The following is an 11,336-nucleotide window of genomic DNA, read 5'->3' on the forward strand; positions in this document are numbered from 1 at the left end:
CCTACTTATACATCCCAAAATGCCATTGGCCTTCTTGGCAACAAGGGCACACTGCTGACTCATATCCAGCTTCTCGTCCACTGTCACCCCTAGGTCCTTTTCCGCAGAACTGCTGCCTAGCCATTCAGTCCCTAGTCTGTAGCTGTGCATTGGGTTCTTCCGTCCTAAGTGCAGGACCCTGCACTTATCCTTATTGAACCTCATCAGATTTCTTTTGGCCCAATCCTCCAATTTGTCTAGGTCTTTCTGTATCCTATCCCTCCCCTCCAGCGTATCTACCACTCCTCCCAGTTTAGTATCATCCGCAAATTTGCTGAGAGTGCAATCCACACCGTCCTCCAGATCATTTATGAAGATATTGAACAAAACCGGCCCCAGGACCGACCCTTGGGGTACTCCACTTGATACCGGCTGCCAACTAGACATGGAGCCATTGATCACTACCCGTTGAGCCCGACAATCTAGCCAGCTTTCTACCCACCTTGTAGTGCATTCATCCAGCCCATACTTCCTTAACTTGCTGACAAGAATACTGTGGGAGACCGTGTCAAAAGCTTTGCTAAAGTCAAGAAACAATACATCCACTGCTTTCCCTTCATCCACAGAACCAGTAATCTCATCATAAAAGGCGATTAGATTAGTCAGGCATGACCTTCCCTTGGTGAATCCATGCTGGCTGTTCCTGATCACTTTCCTCTCATGCAAGTGCTTCAGGATTGATTCTTTGAGGACCTGCTCCATGATTTTTCCAGGGACTGAAGTGAGGCTGACTGGCCTGTAGTTCCCAGGATCCTCCTTCTTCCCTTTTTTAAAGATTGGCACTACATTAGCCTTTTTCCAGTCATCCGGGACTTCCCCGGTTCACCACGAGTTTTCAAAGATAATGGCCAGTGGCTCTGCAATCACAGCCGCCAATTCCTTCAGCACTCTCGGATGCAACTCGTCCGGCCCCATGGACTTGTGCACGTCCAGCTTTTCTAAATAGTCCCTAACCACCTCTATCTCCACAGAGGGCTGGCCATCTCTTCCCCATTTTGTGATGCCCAGCGCAGCAGTCTGGGAGCTGACCTTGTTAGTGAAAACAGAGGCAAAAAAAGCATTGAGTCCATTAGCTTTTTCCACATCCTCTGTCACTAGGTTGCCTCCCTCATTCAGTAAGGGGCCCACACATTCCTTGGCTTTCTTCTTGTTGCCAACATACCTGAAGAAACCCTTCTTGTTACTCTTGACATCTCTGGCTAGCTGCAGCTCCAGGTGCGATTTGGCCCTCCTGATAACATTCCTACATGCCCGAGCAATATTTTTATACTCTTCCCTGGTCATATGTCCAACCTTCCACTTCTTGTAAGCTTCTTTTTTATGTTTAAGATCCGCTAGGATTTCACCATTAAGCCAAGCTGGTCGCCTGCCATATTTACTATTCTTTCGACACATCGGGATGGTTTGTCCCTGTAACCTCAACAGGGATTCCTTGAAATACAGCCAGCTCTCCTGGACTCCTTTCCCCTTCAAGTTAGTCCCCCAGGGGATCCTGGCCATCTGTTCCCTGAGGGAATCGAAGTCTGCTTTCCTGAAGTCCAGGGTCCGTATCCTGCTGCTTACCTTTCTTCCCTGTGTCAGGATCCTGAACTCAACCAACTCATGGTCACTGCCTCCCAGATTCCCATCCACTTTTGCTTCCCCCACTAACTCTACCCAGTTTGTTAGCAGCAGGTCAAGAAAAACACCCCCCCGTAGTTGGCTCCTCTAGCACTTGCGCCAGGAAATTGTCCCCTACGCTTTCCAAAAACTTCCTGGATTTTCTATGCGCCGCTGTATTGCTCTCCCAGCAGATATCAGGAAAATTAAAGTCACCCATGAGAATCAGGGCATGCGATCTAGTAGCTTCCGTGAGCTGCCGGAAGAAAGCCTCATCTACCTCATCCCCCTGGTCTGGTGGTCTATAGCAGACTCCCACCACTACATCACTCTTGTTGCACACACTTCTAAACTTAATCCAGAGACACTCAGGTTTTTCTGCAGTTTCGTACCGGAGCTCTGAGCAGTCATACTGCTCCCTTACATACAGGGCTACTCCCCCATCTTTTCTGCCCTGCCTGTCCTTCCTGAACAGTTTATAACCATCCATGACAGTACTCCAGTCATGTGAGTTATCCCACCAAGTCTCTGTTATTCCGATCACGTCATAGTTCCTTGACATCACCAGGACCTCCAGTTCTCCCTGCTTGTTTCCAAGGCTTTGTGCATTTGTATATAAGCACTTGAGATAACCTGTTGATTGCCCCTCATTCCCAGTATGAGGCAGGAGCCCTCCCCTCACAGACATTCCTGCCTGTGCTTCCTCCCGGTATCCGGCTTTCCCACTTACCTCAGGGCTTTGGTCTCCTTCCCCCGGTGAACCTAGTTTAAAGCCCTCCTCACTAGGTTAGCCAGCCTGCTGGCAAAGATGCTCTTCCCTCTCTTCGTAAGATGGAGCCCGTCTCTGCCCAGCACTCCTCCTTCATGGAACACCATCCCATGGTCAAAGAAACCAAAGCCTTCTCTCCGACACCACCTGCGTAGCCATTCGTTGACTTCCACGATTCGATGCTCCCTACCTAGGCCTTTTCCTTCCACGGGGAGGATGGACGAGAACACCACTTGCGCCTCCAACTCCTTTATCCTTCTTCCTAGAGCCACATAGTCCGCAGTGATCCGCTCAAGGTCATTCTTGGCAGTATCATTGGTGCCCACGTGGAGAAGCAGACTTCTCCGTAGGAGATCTACGGGCGAAAAGCGCCATAGCATTGTAAGACAGTTCCCCATGCGCTGTGGAAGCCCATCACGTCAGGAACGTCCATTTCAGCTCACAGCACCCAGCTATTTCTAGCAGGAACTCGAGTAATTCCTTCTGAGTCGGGCCCAGGGTGCTTTACTGACAGTCACTATGGCCTCCCCCAGCATTTGAACCGGTGCCCTAGCGCGTGGATGGAGAATTGATGGGTTTGATCACGAGGGCACACCTTAGCTGAGGAAGGTGGTGTCAGCTTGGCTGGGAGCCTGTGTATTACACGGGCTGTGGCCTAGCAGCCAGAGCATAGAGTGAAGTCAAGAACCTGGGTTCTCTGCTTGGCCGGGACCGTGGGCAAGCTCTCTGCCTCCATCTCCCCTCCTTGCCTGGAAGCTGTGGGGCCAGGACTGTCCTTTGCTGTGTGTTTGTGTAGCACTCATCCCCTAGGCTGGGGTGGGCAATAGTTTTCACAGGGGGGCCACTCCACGAATTTTGGTAAGTCATCATGGGATGCACACTTTTACTCTACTAATGGGGGGGTGCAGGGTCTGGGAGGGCGTTTGGGTGCAGGGGGTGCTGGAGCAGGGGGTTGGGTTGTGGAAGGGGGTGTGAAGTGCAGGCTCTGGTCAGGAGGCGCTTACCATAGGTGGCTCCCGGCCAGCAGCGCAGCAGGGCTCAGGCAGGCTGCCTGCAGGCCGTGGCCCCATGCCACTCCTGGAAGTGGCTGCGGCCGGCACATCTCTGCATGCCCCTTGTGGGGAGGGAGGCAGCGGGTCTCCTTGCACTGCCTGCTCCCGCAAGCACCGTCCCCGGTTTCCGGCCAGTGAGAACTGTGAGGACGGTGATGGGGGCGGGGGCAGCACACGGAGCCGCCTCCCCCGCCCCGCCAGGGGTGCGCAGAGAGATGCCAGCAGCAGCCGGCTGCTTCCAGGAGCAGCATGGGGCCACGGCAGACAGGTAGCCTGCCTGAGTGTCCCACTGCGCCGTGGGACTTTTAGCAGCCAGACTCGGAGATTCTCGATGGGGCAGAGGAGGCCGGACAGAAATGTTACTCATGGCGGGCCAGAGAGAAATGTTAGAGGGGCCGGATCTGGCCTGTGGGCTGTATTTTGCCCATCCCTGCCCTAGGCCCTGCTCCCAGCTGGAGCCCTTTAGCTCTAAGATCAACAGTCTGGACAGATGCTCATAGGGCATGAGTTGAAAAGCGTTCTGGGCACTCAGTGCCATTCAGAGAACCCTGGGCCATTTCCATGCCACGTTCCTCAGGCGGTAGCAGACACAGAGCCCCAGGGGAGGGAGCCCCTCCCAGCCCCACACGGTGCCTGCTCTGAGCGAGCTAGGGCTGGCACTGATGCCATCCAGCTGGCATCCCAGGGTCTGGTTCTGCTCAGATGCACACCCCATGCGACTCCACTGGCTGAATTCAGCCTCCTGGGTGTGAGCTGCAGCCGGTCGGTAACTTGGCTGAGCGCTGGCCACATCTCACTCCACAGATCCCTCCTGCCTTGTGTCCTGACCCATCAGCTTCCCACCCGTCCATCCACACTCCATCCAGCCTCTGTGCCCCTTGATTTAGGGGATCTCCGGGTCACGGGGGCCCTGGCAGCTGGTCTCTATCAGGTGAACCAGCCAAACTCACCCTGCTATCAGGAGTAACCATCGTGAGCAACCAGGGGTGGGCGAAGGGAGCTTGGGGCAGGGATGGTCTTTTTGGGCTGGGTTTGCAAAGCTCCTAGCACAACGGCATCCTGGACCATGACTAGAGCTTTGAGGTGCTACTACAGTACAAATAACAACAAACCCAGGGTTTCAGCTTGAGGTTATCTCCACTTCTTCTACCTTCCCCTCTTCCCTGATCAGTGTTTAATTGTCTCTGCCAGGCCACACACCCCTTAGTGCCTCTAGCCATCAAACAGTAATGCTTCTTCTTTCCTGCATACTGCACCTTTAAATTTCTAAGCACCCTGTACATCTATATGAGTTCAGCCACCATTTTGTTCTCCAAGCTGCTGCAGACTGTTACAGAAGAGACACACCCGCTGTGCTCTCTCCTGGATACTTGACCTTTGTTCTTTCTTGTCTGTCCTTAATCTACAATGAAAGTCACCTTAGCCTGAATGCACTGGTGTAGGGAGATGTGACCCTGGAAGTTCCGCCCCAGATGGTGAAAGCGGCATTGTTCCCAGCCCTGCCCCTCCACAAAGGACATCTGTGAGTCTCTAAAAGGTGCCACTGGTGGAACGATTCTCTTAAATGAATGCCAGAGCCCTGGAGTTGGCCTGCAGTTCCCTTCAGCTTTTAATCACCCGCAAAAGCTCTTTGTGGGTTCACATTCACCTGTGCCAGGGAAATCCTCCTGTCTCTGTAATATGTACACTGGCTGAGGCTCAGTGGGTTAGAGCAGTGGTTTTCAACCAGGGGTACGTGTACCCCTGAGGGTGCACAGAGGTCTTCCAGAGGTGCATCAGCTCATCTAGATATTTGCCTAGTTTTACAAAAAGCACGAGCGAAGTCAGTACAAACTAAAATTTCATACAATGACTTTTTCATATTGCTCTTTACCTACCGAAACGTAGGTACATTTATATTCCAGTTGATTTATAATCATATGGTAACCATGAGAATGTGAGCAACGTTTCAGAAGCAGTGCACTGTGACACTTTTGTATTTTCATGTCTGACTTTGCAAGCAAGTAGTTTTTAAGTGAGGTGTAACTTGGGGGCACGCAAGACAAACCAGACACCTGAACAGGGTACAGTCATCTGGAAAGGCTGAGAACCATTGAATCACAGAATCATAGAATCATAGAATATCAGGGTTGGAAGGGACCCCAGAAGGTCATCTAGTCCAACCCCCTGCTCGAAGCAGGACCAATCCCCAATTAAATCATCCCAGCCTGGCCTTAAAAACTTCTAAGGAAGGAGATTCTACCACCTCCCTAGGTAACGCATTCCAGTGTTTCACCACCCTCCTAGTGAAAAAGTTTTTCCTAATATCCAACCTAAACCTCCCCCACTGCAACTTGAGACCATTACTCCTTGTCCTGTCATCTTCTAACACTGAGAATAGTCTAGAACCATCCTCTTTGGAACCACCTCTCAGGTAGTTGAAAGCAGCTATCAAATCCCCCCTCATTCTTCTCTTCTGCAGACGAAACAATCCCAGTTCCCTCAGCCTCTCCTCATAAGTCATGTGTTCCAGACCCCTAATCATTTTTGTTGCCCTTCGCTGGACTCTCTCCAATTTTTCCACATCCTTCTTGTAGTGTGGGGCCCAAAACTGGACACAGTACTCCAGATGAGGCCTCACCAATGTCGAATAGAGGGGAATGATCACATCCCTCGATCTGCTGGCTATGCCCCTACTTATACATCCCAAAATGCCATTGGCCTTCTTGGCAACAAGGGCACACTGCTGACTCATATCCAGCTTCTTGTCCACTGTCACCCTAGGTCCTTTTCTGCAGAACTGCTGCCTAGCCACTCGGTCCCTAGTCTGTAGTGGTGCATTGGATTCTTCCGTCCTAAGTGCAGGACCCTGCACTTGTCCTTGTTGAACCTCATCAGATTTCTTTTGGCCCAATCCTCCAATTTGTCTAGGTCCCTCTGTATCCTATCCCTACCCTCCAACGTATCTACCACTCCTCCCAGTTTAGTATCATCCGCAAATTTGCTGAGAGTGCAATCCACACCATCCTCCAGATCATTAATGAAGATATTGAACAAAACCCAGGACCGACCCTTGGGGCACTCCACTTGATACCGGCTGCCATCCAGACATGGAGCCATTGATCACTACCTGTTGAGCCCAACAATCTAGCCAACTTTCTACCCACCTTATAGTGCATTCATCCAGCCCATACTTCTTTAACTTGCTGACAAGAATACTGTGGGAGACTGTGTCAAAAGCTTTGCTAAAGTCAAGAGTCCCTTTTCCCCTTCTTGGTCCAGGGTGTAAGTCCATCATGGAATGAGTTTAGTGGACCGCAGCTCAGCTCCCGATGGACCAACGTCCAACGTGACCGACTCACCAAACCCAACTGGCGAGCTGGACTCAGGAGGTGCCCAGACCTGAGCTGGTCTTGAAGGATTTTCATAGCTGTGTCCCCTCCAAAGGGATGGTCATGGGGAAGGTTATTAAGGAGGCCATGTTGTTATTAACAACAATAATAATAATTCTTATTATTACCGTAGGGTCTATGAGGCCGAGTTATGGCCCAGGACCGCATTGTGCCAGGCACTGTACAATCTCAGAACACAAAGGTAGTCCATGCCCAAGGAGCTTACAAGGTAGGTATGAGACAAGAGACAACAGGCAGCAGAAAGATGGAGGAGTCCAAGGAATGAACCAGCCCTGGTCAGTGGGACAGACTGTGGTCTCAGCACACCAGCAGCCCAGCCATTGTCCAGTTTGCTGTAAGCCTCAGGGCAGAGGAGGAGCCTGAGGAGTGATCTGCAGGAGAACAATGAGGTGGCTGTGTGGACGTCCATGAGGAACTCCTCCCAAGCATGAGGGGCAGCCTGGTGGGAAGCACCAAGGTGAGGAAAGGACAGGACCAGGAGATCTGCATTCTAATGCTGGCAGTGATACTGATGCACTGTGTGGCCTCATGCCAATCACAGAGCTCTTCCATGCCTCACTTTCCTCATCTGTACAATGGGGCTGATGGGACTGCCCTCCCTTCCTAGGGGCATGGTGCAAGGATTACTGCTTGTGAAGTGCTTGGAGATCCTTGGGAGGCGCCAGAGAAGCAGTAAGTGTTATGAGCCAAACAGTGTGGTGAGCTGGTCCCTGAGTCCAGGATAAAAAAATGTAGGACTTTTGTTTCCAGCAGATCCAGTCCCTTTTCATTATCTGTCAAGTGTTGACACTGTGCTCCGCTCTGTACAGCTCCCTGCATGAAGACTGTCCCTGCCTTGAAGAGCTGTTCATCTAAACAAGACTGACACCTTACGCATCACACATCTACCATGGGGCCCTGATCCCTAATAAATTGCAGTAATTAAGAGGTTGATAACAACCAAATCACTGTCCCTCAGGTACCCAAGAGGCCAGTTAAAAAATCCATGTGCACGAACCAAATCCAATGGGAGTGTCAGCGCAAGGAGGCGGGCGTGAAGGTGTTAACCCTGACACAGGCTTTGCTGGGTTATCCTGGGCCATGGTGTGGGGGGTGGGATTTGGGGATTTCACAGGCCCTGGGGAGAGCTCACTTTACCTGGGGCTCTGATAACAGCCCCTTGTGGGGCTTGCCGACACAGAGGCGGCCTTGTCAGCGACAGGCCAGGCATGCCCGGAGACCTCGGTGGGCAAATGGCCAGCTCATCACATGGTCACTCCCAGTCAGATCAAACACAGGAGCGGAGCCAAGGAGGTTCAGCAAAGCGCAGCTAGGAAAGTCAGGGGCCTCCAGCAGGGAGACTGGCTGGTCACTGCCAGGGACCAACCATCCACCATCGCATCAGGCAGCCGCTCTGTGTCTGACTGGTTGCCATTGACAAACAGCCGCCTGACTTCCGCATGGTCGCGTGGCTACAGGATAGGATAGGAGATGTAGAGGGTTCTATCCCTGGATCTGCTCTGCTGTGGGACTTTATGGCAAGACATTTCCCCTTCCTGTGGCTCAGTTTCCTCATCTGTGACATGGGGATAATGATCCTGACCTCCTTGGTAAAGCACTTGTCAGATCTGATGAGGGAGCGCACTAGGGATTCGTATTAATATTGACCTTCCTCCTGAGTGGGTTGTGAGGCTTAACTTACTAGTGTGTGTATAGTGCTTGGAGATCCTTGGGTAGGAGGAGCTAGAGTTAGGGTAGAAGATTGTGAGCCCCAGGTCATTAGTTAGGGGTGGAGGGTTGTGTCAGAGAAGCTGGAAAATCCCATTTGACTGGAGCCTAAAGGGATCAGTTCTCCAAAATAAGAAGCACAGGCTCATTCCTCGGCACGAGTAACATTTCTGTGGGGCAAGGCGTGGTGTATTGAGGACTGGGTTGAAATCACACGCTGTCACTTTAAGATTGGGAGGGGGGTGGCTGGTCCTGCTTGCAGGTGTGTGTGTGTGGGGGGGCTCTGTAGCGAAGGTTGCTGCAATCAGAGTCAGCCTGCAGACTGCAAGCCTAGAGCAAGTGTGGGTGAGAGATGCCTTGCTGCCTTAGAGAGCAGCCTGCTTTGTCTCACCCTGGTTTGGGTTACTGGTTCTGAATGCTTCAAAAGACAGCCAGAGTTCTGATGGCTCTAATGACATTCTCACGGGTATGTTGTGAGCAGAGCCCCCGGGAGGTGGTGAAGAGAGAGAAGGAAACTTCTTTAAGTGCAGGGCAGAGGGGCAGTTTTCTGGCTCTCAGAATAGGGACCGTGTTTGGAACCAGATTAGCAGCTGTCTTGGTGTGCACACCTTTGGAGCCGCTGCTGCGGCCGCACCTGTTCCTGTCACAGGGCTGGACTTTCAGTGCAGGCCCAGGGAGGAGCAGGGCCACGCCTTGGCTTGGCGGAGGCTTTGGCAGCATTGCTGTCATCCCGGAGAAAGTGCCCTGTCTGCTCCCTGGTGCTGGCTCAGGAAAGCCTGGAAGGTGAGAAGGAGCCTCAGATGGACCTTTGCAGCATCCTGGACTAGCTGGGGGCCTGTGCACTCCCCGCCTGCCCTCCATCCCCAGCCATGCCTGTACACCAGGGGTTGCCCAGGGGAGAGGGGGAGAACTGTCCATTGGCACCAGGGGCTTCCCCAGGATTGGCAGGAGTGGGCGGGGGGGAATCTGTCACACTGCAGCCCATTTGTGCAATGGCTAAATAGACTGAAACAAGAGGGGAGGAAGACGGGGAGCTGGAGCCAGGCGAGGGGCTGCTTCCCTTTCCCAGCGGGAGATGCTGAGCTCCCTTTGGCTCTTAGCAGAGAAGGCAGAACTTTCAGCCATGGCTAGAGGCTGGTGTGTAGCGTACAGGGGCTGCAGGGAGGGACTCCAAAACTGGAGCCTGGTGAGATCACAGTCCCACGAGCTCTCTAGTCATCCACAGAGCCGGCCTGGGGAAACACAGGAGACCTGAATTTTTTTAAAGTAAAAAACAAAGCAGAGAAACCAACCAACCAAACCCAACCCTTCAAGGCCACCTTCATGTTTAGTGCAGATCTCCCTTAATGCTCCAGATCTGCCAGACACGCCGGGGACACCAGCTGAGATCCACGGAGCTGTCTGATTATTGGTTTCTAATACCGTGGTGCCTTGGAGCCCCAGCCACGGACCAGACCCCCCACAGTGCTAGGCGCAGTACAAACAGAGAAACAGTCCCGACCCCAAAGTGCCTAAGAAAATGTCTAAGCAGCCTGTCGGGAAATCATTTTGTGAGAATATCTGACACTTCAAAGTTGGTTTGGTTTCCCTTATTCCAGTTGTTGGCTTTTTGATGAAATTGTCTCCTGGATGTTTTTGATCAAAACCGGTTCTGAAATGGTTGCTGTTTCCTGAAAAAAACAAAAACATGATTTTCAATCCATGGCAAATGTCAGCCCCCATTTCAGTCAAGTTTTAATAAAAACGTCCATTACAAACAGGCTGAAATTTGTCATTACCAAATGTCAGTCACTGGGATTTCAACCAGCGTTCCCGTGTCAGAGAGTCACTGCAGACTGCAGTGAGGCCAGGGGCTTCTCTGGCTGGGAAAGCGAGACTGGGATAAGCTAAGGGGTGAGTTTAAACCAAGGTCTGAGGGCCTTTTTTCGGATTAGCTTATGCCACTTGGGAAGGGGTTTGAGCTAAATGGGGGGGAACGCGCCCCACTTCTAGCAGCATAGTAGTGCCCCCGGGGCTGGGAGGGGGCTATAGGGTGTAACTGGTAAAACTTTCACATGTAGACAAGCTCCAGGCAAATGTTTCCATCTTGTTCTCAAAGCACCGGTAGCTCCGAGCTCCAGGGGAACAACTCACTAATGACAAACGAGTGGCTGTCAGCTAGTGAGTGTCTCTCCAGCCCCTACTGCCTTGTGCTGGGTCACTTGCCCCTAGTATGCCCACGCTAAATGGGTTGAAGCAAGCCAGGTTAATACTCAGATGGGAGAGTCCAAGGAACACCCAGGTGATGCAAGAAAGGGAGTTGGTAAGTCAGTTATCTGCTCTCTTCCTTCTGAGTCACAGTAGTAGGGGGGAACTGAGCCATCTTTCAGACAAGACAGAAAGCCAAGTTTGTGGTCACTGCAAATCCCATTGCACTTTTCATAAAGTGAAACAGTGTCCCTGAGCTGGTTAATTACTTCCTCCTGCAGTTTCAGTCGAACGTAGCATTCTTTTCCGCTGCCTCCTCTAACTTGATGTGTAGCTGTTTAAACAGCCGCTGGGTTCCACCTCAGAGGTGGCTGCATGTCAGTGAAAGTGTGAAATGTTTTTCATGTATCCCTAATCCATCTCACAGGGTGCATTGCAGTCTTAATTCATCAATTAAGGTGTGTTGAGAGCTTCCTATGAGAGAGACTGGGGAAGGCAACGGATCGATAATAAAAGGCAAATGTCCCTTTCCCCCCTCCATTCCAGAGCTGCTACCTCCTGGTTCCAATTAAAACTAGATCTAAGAGCAAG

This window comes from Lepidochelys kempii, chromosome 18 (genome assembly GCF_965140285.1).
Source record: "Lepidochelys kempii isolate rLepKem1 chromosome 18, rLepKem1.hap1, whole genome shotgun sequence".
Taxonomy (NCBI): Eukaryota; Metazoa; Chordata; order Testudines; family Cheloniidae; genus Lepidochelys; species Lepidochelys kempii.